Source organism: Ahaetulla prasina, chromosome 1 (assembly GCF_028640845.1).
Source record: "Ahaetulla prasina isolate Xishuangbanna chromosome 1, ASM2864084v1, whole genome shotgun sequence".
Lineage (NCBI taxonomy): Eukaryota > Metazoa > Chordata > Lepidosauria > Squamata > Colubridae > Ahaetulla > Ahaetulla prasina.
In genome coordinates this window covers 109,472,225-109,483,228 of record NC_080539.1, presented here as the reverse complement: position 1 = coordinate 109,483,228, position 11,004 = coordinate 109,472,225, and the positions used below count along the sequence as shown (strand labels likewise).

The following is an 11,004-nucleotide window of genomic DNA, read 5'->3' as shown; positions in this document are numbered from 1 at the left end:
AGGATAGCTTCATAAATTTGCTCCTAGATAATCAAACACCGCAGAGATCATGTCTCCTCTCCGCTCTTGTTTGTAAAGGAATAAATTCTGAAAGAGCATCAAGGCACAACAGTAAGCAGAGACCTGTTGATGTGACAAAAAAGCCATCTCTGAAATCTCAAAACGTTCCAAAGCACTTTATAACAATATATAGATTTATTTATTTATTTTTATTTATTTATTTGATTTTTATACCGCCTTTCTCCCGAAGGACTCAGGACGGTGTACAGGCAGAGTAAAACCAACAACGATGTACAATTTAAAATACCATTTAAAAAACTTATTTAAATTAGCCTGAAAAGTTAAAAATTTGCCATAAACTAAAACCCCATTTAAAATTTTAAAATTTAAAATTAATAATTTAATTTAAGGTTAAAATTTGATTCAAGCCAGCCCCGCGCGGATAAAAAGATGTGTCTTCAGTTTGCGACGGAATGTCCGAAGGTCAGATATTTGGCGTAAACCTGGGGGGAGCTCATTCCAGAGTGTGGGGGCCCCCACAGAGAAGGCCCTTCCCCTGGGGGCCGCCAGCCGACATTGTTTGGCGGATGGCACCCTGAGAAGTCCCTCTCTGTGAGAGCGTACGGGACGGTGGGAGGCATGTGGTAGCATGTAGTGGATGCTAACATTATACAGTTATTAAAAGTATCATTATTAAAATTATAAATTTAGGTATTTATAAAATATACAGGGCTTCACTAAAAAGTGTGTGTGTGTGTCCTGCTCTATTGGTTCACTTAAAGTAGAATCCTCTACTAAAGAACTTGTAAGTGTATTCTAGGGACATCAAAGTATTATTGTACTGAAATAGCAATGAAGGTAGATTTGCATCACATTGACAATAAGACATGATCTTGCCCTAGTCCAGTATTGCTTATTCCAGATGACTCCACAGTCCAAAACACTTTATCACTGTCAGCCAATTTACCTTTTAACTCAAAATGTCATCAATGGATCAATCTCTGATGTATTGCAACAAAATGTGGCCAATAGTTCTGTTCTCTAAAGTTTCAAAGTGATAATTGCCAAAAGTTCTTTTTCAGAAGCAAACTCCAACATAGACATTGCCTAAACCTCCCATATTGCCAGTTTCAAACTTACCAAGATACTCTTTCTGGGTTTCCATTTATATTTTGGCATCCTCTTAATTTTTCAAAATCTAAATTTCTCTTATTCTGAGAGTAAGAATCCCCCCATTATTAATGTGAAAATCTGCAGCTGTGTTTCATTTGTAAAATGAAAGGTTCTGTGGCACAAATCTTTCTTAAAGTTGTGTTATTTAAAAACTTCTTTCCCCTCCCTTGATTTTGGATATACAAAAGACTAGTTGAGACTTTTTCTCATGTTTAAATGTGCTGCCTATTATTAATTAATAAGTTCCAGATTTGGATTTGTGCCATATGTAGCTTGAAATGGACTTGGTGCTTTGTATGGGCCTCTGAAATGGACTGGTAGCTAGTTAAGTTCTCAAGCAGTGGCATATGTTCAAGATTATCCATCACTGTAAAGTACCAGTTTTCATGAGAACCAACTGTATTTTTGAAAAATTTTCAAAGTGGCCATTGTGGTAGTCTTTTACAACGAAAACAAAACAAAACAAGAAATCAAAAGTGGCACCTTGAAGACTGCGTGTTGTTACAAATCTCTTTATAGTTTTTGAGTAGTCTTCAAAGGGGACTTTTATGGATCAAGCCAATCTTAGATTTTTACCAGGCTTAGATAACTAAGAGACGTGGTGGGCTAGAGATTAAGATGTTGGGCTAATCAACTGAAGATTGGCAGACTGGCAGTTTGATACCCAAGTACCACATGATAGAGTGAGCTCCCATTCCTGCCCCATGTCCTGGCCAACCTAGCAGGTCGAAAGCATGGAAATACAAGTAGGAGTTTGCAAAAGTTGGCTTGAAAGTCAATATTAAGAAAACTAAAATCATGGCATCCGGCCCTCTCAATTCCTGGCAAATAGATGGGGAGGAAATGGACGTAGTGACAGATTTTATTTTCCTGGGTTCTAAGATCATTGCAGAAGAGGACTGCAGCCAAGAAATTAAAAGACACTTGCTCCTGGGGAGGAGAGCTATGGCAAATCTAGACAGCATACTAAAAAGCAGAGACATCACCCTGCCAACAAAAGTGTGTATAGTCAAGGCTATGGTTTTCCCAGTTGTAATGTATGGCTGTGAAAGTTGGACCATAAGAAAGGCTGAGTGCCAAAGAATTGAGGCCTTTGAATTATGTGCTGGAGAAGACTCCTGCGAGTCCCCTGGACTGCAAGGCAATCAAACCGGTCAGTCCTAGAGAGATCAACCCTGACTGCTCTTTAGAAGGCCAGATCCTGAAAGTGAAACTCAAATACTTTGGCCACCTAATGAGAAGGAAGGACTCACTGGAGAAGAGCCTCATGCTGGGAAAGATTGACGGGAAAAGAAGAAGGGGATGACAGAGAATGAGGTGGCTGGATGGAATCACTAAAGCAGTCAGCTTAAATGGATTCCAGAGGATGGTAGAGGACAGGAAGGCCTGGAGTAACGTTGTCCATGGAGTCACGATGGGTTGGGCACGACTTTGCAACTAACAACAATGAAAGTAAATACCACTTCAGTGGGAAAGTAACAGACTTTTGTGTGCCTTGATGTATGATCAATGTTGGCCACATGGCCACTGAAGTGTCTTCAGACAACGCTGGTTCTCTCAGTTTATAAACGTATATGAACACCTCCCTCCAGAGTCAGACCTGACTGGACAGGGGAAGCCTTTACTATTACCTTATAGAAAACTAACTGGTGAAGATATGATCTGCTTATTTCTAGCCAGAGGTCATTTATGTTACACAGCAGCTGATCTCCGAGAACTCAGAATAACATGGTCCTAAAATTTAGGATCATTTTAATAACCCCAGATTATGTACTGTTAATAAAACAGAGAGGTTCCCTATTCCTCAGGATGGGAAGAAAATATATATTAGGGATGGGAAAACCAAGCCAAAATTACCTTTACAGTGTATTTCCAAAAATATGTTCATTAATCACACAAATGTCTCATTGTTTTTATGCAATATATATTTTATGAACTGTTTTAAACATAAGCTTCAGATATGAAACCTGATTCCCTCCCCCCAACTAAACCTTTATTACTATGCCAAATCCATGTGATTTGAAAGGGAAAAAATGCATAGGTTTTCTGAGGAGGCAGCAAATCAGAAGCTTGCATTATGGAGCTAGTGTGCCCCCTTCTGGAATATTCCAATATTTTTTACTAGAAATCCAGCAAATGACTTTCAGGATACTTACTGCATTGTTTGCTATCAAAGAAGAGAACAGAGAACACCTGCCTTAGGCTTTAAAAACCACTATTAAATAAAGTTATTATTGGTATGATAATGGCCATCATTGTTCATAGCACTCTGCTAAACAAATAATTCCATCAACACTGTCAAACTATTTATTGAATCTGCACTACTATTAATTTTCTCATAATTCCCATCACCAATCTCTTTCCACTTATGACTGTATGACTGTAACTTGTTGCTGGCAATCCTTATGATTTATATTGATATACTGACCATCAATTGTGTTGTAAATGTTGTACCTTGATGAACGTATATTTTCTTTTATGTACACTGAGAGCATATGCACCAAGACAAATTCCTTGTGTGTCCAATCACACTTGGCCAATAAAAAATTCTATTCTATTCTATTCTATTCTATATAATAATAATAATAATAATAATAATAATAATAATAATAATAATAATAATAATAATAATAATAATAATAATAATAATAATAATAATAATAATAATAATAATAATAATAATAATAATAATTTAATTTAATTTGTATACCGCCCTTCTCCCGAAGGACTCAGGGCGGTTTACAGCCACAATAAAATACAAAAAACAACACATACAATGCTAAAAACAACCATTAAAAAACTTATTCAATTGGCCCCATTTAAAATACAATATCAACCCTGTAAAATTTATAAAATTTAAAACCCATAAAATCAATTAAAAATTTTAAAAATTCAAGCCAGTCCAGCAAGATGAAATAAATAAGTTTTAAGTTCGCGGCGAAAGGTCCGGAGGTCAGGTAATTGTCGAAGTCCAGGGGGAAGTTCGTTCCACAGGGTAGGAGCCCCCACAGAGAAGGCCCTCCCCCTGGGGGCCGCCAGTCGACATTGCTTGGCTGACGGCACCCTAAGGAGTCCCTCTCTGTGAGAACGCACCGGTCGCTGGGAGATAGAAGCTGGTAGTAGACGGTCCCGTAAATATCCCGGTCCTAAGCCATGGAGCGCTTTGAAGGTAGTCACCAATACCTTGAAGCGCACCCGGAAGACAACAGGCAGCCAGTGCAGTCTGCGCAGGATGGGTGTTACATGGGAGCTCCGAACTGCTCCCTCAATCACCCGCGCAGCTGCATTCTGGACTAACTGGAGTCTCCGGGTGCTCTTCAAGGGGAGCCCCATGTAGAGAGCATTGCAATAGTCCAAGCGAGAGGTAACCAACCGAAGAATTTAAAATCTAGCCTTTGCTAATCTAACCTCCCTTAAAACTTCCTAAACTTCTAAAAAGGCCCTTAGAAACTTCTGAGATTATTTTAATGGGCTTTGCAATGTGTACTTTTTAAACACTTTAGCTGGAGAGAGAGTGGCCATAATATGGTTATGACTAAGTTCACTTACTTCTACTGCAGCTGACAGCTGCCAAACCTCAGAGGCAATATAGCGTGTGGATTGTGCATTTTGAAAAGGCTGCTTCCCAATATCGCATTATTATGATACATACATGTGAAGGCTTTTTATTAGTGTTTTGCTACTATAAGCTGGGTATTTAAGTTTTGATCTTGCTTACATAAATTATTTTTATTGCAATATGTATGTATATGTTTTAAAATACACAAAAATACAATTTAAAAAATCTGGAAGCTTTTACCTGTCATCTTAGATATGATTGACAAAATAAATAAATAAATAAATTGTAAGAACTGTAGATACCAATAAACTGAAAGACAATGTGCAATTAAAACAACTTAGCACAGAGAATTAAAATGGGAAAGCATTAAAAAGCAGTTTGAATTTTTTAAAAAGTGCTATTTCTCTTTCCCAATTAACTCCATGCATATTTGACTCTAATCGCCAACCATCCCTGGCTTTTCCTGGTTTTCAGGTATAACATGCAGTTTGTACAAAAGCTGCATCAATTTACAAAGATAGGTTTCAATTCAATATCCTTATGAAAAGATGAAATAAAATATAAATATGGTCCAAACCACCACAATTAAGATTCCAGTGAATCCATGCTTCTCATTCCCAATTTTTGACACCTGGAATCATAATTTTTTTGGGAGATTTCCTGATTAACCTTGTGGAGAATCAGTTCATCTAGGATTTGATCATGGTTTTTCTTGGGTCTCATGAAAAACTCATGCAACATCAACATGATGATTTCATAGAAAAGACTTCCTGTATTTCAGGATACTGTTGTACAATGAAAGCTTCTTTTTGAACTTGGTAATGGAGAAAGAATCACAACTATAGAGCATTGCATTGCACTGCACTGCACTGCACTGCATTCATTTATCCTTATCTTTATTTCTGCCTTTGTACACATACTTACAAGCAAATATTGAACAGTCTTTCCCTGCGATGATTCTGGCACAAACAGCAGAAATTTTGGTTGCAACATTTTTGCTTGCCATACTGTTATTTAAAAATAAAAGTAAAGAGGCTGAAGACTTCTGATTATTTTGACTAAGAGGAAAGCTTCATTTTGGTACACAACTGAAGCCAAAAGTTTGTTGTTTCCAAAAACTACAGAGGAACTTGAACAGGAGATAGTAAATTACCCCAAAGGAATGCAATCATGAATTTAAGACAAGATAGAAGACAGAAAAGGTCCTTTTAGTTTTTTCATTGAATTCTCAAAATAGAAAGAAAAATCCCTTCCATAGATATTTTTTTTCAGTGAGACAGTCTTCCTTTCAGATAAATATACTACAATATGTTATCTAAATAAAAATGTAATGCAAATTATTTTTCACTCCCTCCTTTTACCTTATAAGAAAAAAACCCAAGCTACATATTATACACCATTGTCCCAAACAGAAGGGGGGAAAAAAAGGCATTCCGGAGGTTTGGAGTTTAAAAACACTGTTTCCCTGACCGGGAATCGAACCCGGGCCGCGGCGGTGAGAGCGCCGAATCCTAACCACTAGACCACCAGGGAACTCCAAGTCATTTTTCTTCTTTTCTTTAAATCTACCAATCCAAATTTTTGTCCTGTTTATATTTTCCAGAATTGAATAGCTTTTCAATCAAAAAGAGCACTTCGCACCAAGCTAAGGAGGCTAATTCTGGCAACTGAACCACAGCACATCATTGGTTTTGTTAAAAACCCTCTATCTTTTTCGTCTTCTATCTTCTTGGTACTTTTGCCCTGCATCTTGCCTTTAGGGCAGAGGTCTTCAAACTTGGCTTCTTTAAGACTTGTGGACTTCAACTCCCAGAATTCTCCAGCCAGCATAGCATAGCTCCGCTTTAGGGAGAAAAAAAGAGGGCGGACCCCATTCTTGGCTGAGTTGATGCTGAAACGGAAAACTGCAAAAAAATCAGCAATTCTACTGAACTGCCTGCACTGCTATTCTGTTCAGAGAAGTGTAAATGTACAGTAGCTGTGTTGAAAACTCTACTCCGTGTTTCCAACCACGCCTCTCCCCTCCTCCCCCGTAGCACAGATCATGTGACCATGGGGATGCCGCAATGGTCATAAGTGCAAAGACCAGTCAAAGCCACTCTTTTCAGTGCTGTTGTAACTTCAAATGGTTTTTAATGGATGGTTGTAAGACAAGGACTATCTGTGTGCATAAGTGCACCTGCCTGCCTACCGTCCCTGCCCTAATAGTCCTTTTTACTTACTCTTTTCATGTATCCAAATTAGGTTTATACTTTTATCTGTTATCTTATATATGATAGACAAAATAACTAAATAAATAGCACATTAAAAACAGTGTATGAAATGTTCAGGATTGGAACTGATATATTAGTCAAAAAAAGAAGGATGTGAATAGCAGAAATACTTGGATAAGTAAGGTGACCTCAAAGCTTAAAGCCACAACGGCAAATTCTGTAGGCTCTCGTAGATATCACAAAATGGCTACTAATTCCAGAAAACATTAAGGCAAGGATGCGGAAACAGCCTCTGTGGTGTTTACGCATCAGCAAGAGATTCAAAACTCCAGGGAAATGGGAGACTGTATGCCACATTTCAAGTGATTCAAGGAAAGTTGTGCTCCACTGACTTGCCCATGGTATTAATTGAGAGATGCTTTCTGCATCTCTTAATCAGTTGCGGAGTTAGAGACAATAGAGACTTTACACCAAATGTGTTTCTCTTAATCATTTTATGTAGGGTAAGGGGAGAGTGTTTAGAAAAAAACATTAGTGAGTCTCTCTCTAAAAAATAAAGAACTGTGACTTAGGGCTCCCAGGGATTTGGGCGCCTCCACATGTTGAGCAAGAGTTATGACACGAAATGCAAGCTCTCCTCAGCTGGATGACTTTTGCCTGCATTCAAAGAGGACTCAAATACATTGCTTTAATGCTGTTTGGGATCCTGAAGTGCAGAGTGGGGCACTTTGTGTCGTAGTGAAAAGTTCTTTTACAAACCTAATTTGAAGCAAGCAGATCCCTCACATCCTGGACATAAACTGTTTCAACTCCTACCATCAAAACGACGCTATAGAGCACTGCACACCAGAACAACTAGACATAAGAACAGTTTTTCCCCCCCGAAGGCCACCACTCTGCTAAACAAATAATTCCCTCAACACTGTCAAACTATTTAGTAAATCTACACTAGTATTAATCTTCTCATTGTTTCCATCACCAATCTCTTTCCACTGTATGTACATATGACTGTATGACTGTAACTTTTTGTTGCTATCATTAAGGGTTAAATTGTACCCTATGACCATCATTTGCGTTGTAAATGTTGTACCTTGCTGAAAGTATTTTTTTTCTTTTTCTTTTATGTACACTGAGAGCATATGCACCAAAATAAATTCCTTGTGTGTCCAATCACACTTGGCGAATAAATTCTATTCTATTCTATTCAAAGAGACGAGAAACAGCTGTGACTTTGTCCCTTATGAGGAAAAGCCAGGAGACTGATCTATGCAAGTATTTACCATAAATTCAGGGTCAGATTTAGGCTAAGACTGAGCAAAAATTGGCCTAGGGCACAGAAGCTCAGGGAGCGCCAACATCATCTCTTTTTTTTCCATATCCTTCAGCTGCTACTATACGTGTGTGTGGGTGTGTGTGTATATATGTATATACAGAAACTTGCTTCCCCATGGCCTCTGAGCCTTTCCTGAGGAAAGTGGGTGTGCTTAATGCCACCATGGTGGATCACACTAACTCGGCTCAAGATGCTATCTGCCCAGCCAATTTTATCTGGCAGGCAATTATTACCTTTAGTGGGACTTCCTTTGGGCAGATAATATATACATGAACCTAGAGCTGTTAAAAAGGCAAAATATAAAATATCATTTATGGTTATATCCTCCTTATATGAGCCATGGAGAGTAATACAAATGAAAATGCTGATTTATCTCTAATCCCCAGTCTGGTGTTTTCTAATATCTAAACTATAACAGGATAGTTTATACAACCAGAGAAGTTTTTTGGGGTTTTCATTTTGCACTGAAAATACCAACTCGGTTATTAAGCCTAATTAATGTTGTTGTTTTCCCCTAGTTATACTGCAAGCAGAGGATAATACTTTAAAGCAGGGGTCTCCAACCTGGTCCCTTTAAGACTTGTGGACTTCAACTCCCAGAGTCCCTCAGCCAGCAAAGACCCCTGCTTTAAAGCTTTGTTAAAATTGCTTTCTCATCTTCAACGACTTTAAAATGCGTGGACTTCAATTCCCAGAGTTCCCAGACTCCCAAAGGCATTCTGGGAGTTGAAGTCCGCACATCTTAAAATTGCCGAGGTGCGAAAACATTGCTTTCAAATAACAGAGGAAAAACAATTTATCCTGCACTAAGAATTTAGGATGGCTATTGTTTCCTATTTTTTAAGTCCTCTGTATAAAGCTTAAAATCATATACTTGTCTGAGAAATGTCTAATGTTAATTAGTTAAAATTAACTAACTAATGTTAATTAGTTCCCTGAAAAATTGTAAAAACTGTATTCCATTAGAAGTTTGAAATCCAAACCTGAAGAGGACAAATTTATTCTTGAAAGTCTAGGAAATAACGCTGCAGGACAGAAATTGTTCACCTAGTGAAAACTAAGCAAAACCGAGTCTAACCAAACCTTACCTTTGTCACCAAGGAAGAGCGAAATGATGACTTTCTACACCTGGTTTTAAAAGGCAAGAAGAACGTCTTTAAGGTGATCAGATTTAGTTGTGAACAGCTATGGAAAAAACTTCTTTCCCTGACCGGGAATCGAACCCGGGCCGCGGCGGTGAGAGCGCCGAATCCTAACCACTAGACCACCAGGGAAGGTGGCTACGATAATTATGTTTGCTGTATATCAACAGAATAAAAAAAAAGTTGTTACACTTCTATTTGAATATACAGCTTCAATTGTTCTAATATAGAGCCAATTGTTACTACTTTTCAATATTGATTTATTCTGAAGAGAAAAGTTTTATGTACACTGAGAGCATATGCACCAAAATAAATTCCTTGTGTGTCCAATCACACTTGGCGAATAAATTCTATTCTATTCTATTCTATTCTATTCAAAGAGGACTCAAATACATTGCTTTAATGCTGTTTGGGATCCTGAAGTGCAGAGTGGGGCACTTTGTGTCGTAGTGAAAAGTTCTTTTACAAACCTAATTTGAAGCAAGCAGATCCCTCACATCCTGAACATAAACTGTTTCAACTCCTACCATCAAAACGACGCTATAGAGCACTGCACACCAGAACAACTAGACACAAGAACAGTTTTTTCCCGAAGGCCATCACTCTGCTAAACAAATAATTCCTCTGTAGAATTGGATCAGCAGCTCCTTGGGCAGTTTGAGCTTACTGAGTTGGCAGAAAGAACATTCTTTGTTGTCCTTTTTAATGATGTTTTTGATGTTAGCTGTCCATTTGAGATCTTGCGATATGATAGAACCCAGAAATTTGAAGGTTTCTACTGTTGATACTGTGTTGTCAAGTATTGTGAGAGGTGGAAGTATGGAAGGTTTTCCTAAAGTCTACCACCATTTCTACGTTTTGAGTGTGTTCAGTTCCAGATTGTTTTGGTTGCACCACAAGGCTAGTCGTTTGACCTCTAGTCTATGTCTTGGATTCGTCATTGTCTCGAATGAGACCAATCACTGTTGTGTCATCTAGTGAAAACTAAGCAAAACCGAGTCTAACCAAACCTTACCTTTGTCACCAAGGAAGAGCGAAATGATGACTTTCTACACCTGGTTTTAAAAGGCAAAATATAAAATATCATTTATGGTTATATCCTCCTTATATGAGCCATGGAGAGTAATACAAATGAAAATGCTGATTTATCTCTAATCCCCAGTCTGGTGTTTTCTAATATCTAAACTATAACAGGATAGTTTATACAACCAGAGAAGTTTTTTGGGGTTTTCATTTTGCACTGAAAATACCAACTCGGTTATTAAGCCTAATTAATGTTGTTGTTTTCCCCTAGTTATACTGCAAGCAGAGGATAATACTTTAAAGCAGGGGTCTCCAACCTGGTCCCTTTAAGACTTGTGGACTTCAACTCCCAGAGTCCCTCAGCCAGCAAAGACCCCTGCTTTAAAGCTTTGTTAAAATTGCTTTCTCATCTTCAACGACCTTAAAATGCGTGGACTTCAACTCCCAGAGTCCCTCAGCCAGCAAAGACCCCTGCTTTAAAGCTTTGTTAAAATTGCTTTCTCATCTTCAACGACTTTAAAATGCGTGGACTTCAACTCCCAGAGTCCCTCAGCCAGCAAA

At 38.2% G+C, this 11,004-nt stretch overlaps 2 non-coding genes across 2 annotated transcripts; both read right to left on the bottom strand.

Moving 5' to 3' along the window:
- Positions 1–6,193: 6,193 nt before the first annotated feature.
- Positions 6,194–6,265, bottom strand: TRNAE-CUC (transfer RNA glutamic acid (anticodon CUC)). The gene has a single exon. It is a non-coding gene; the product is annotated as a tRNA-Glu (tRNA).
- A 3,215-nt stretch (positions 6,266–9,480) lies between these two features.
- Positions 9,481–9,552, bottom strand: TRNAE-CUC (transfer RNA glutamic acid (anticodon CUC)). Its single transcript has one exon. It is a non-coding gene; the product is annotated as a tRNA-Glu (tRNA).
- Between the last annotated feature and the right edge of the window lie 1,452 nt (positions 9,553–11,004).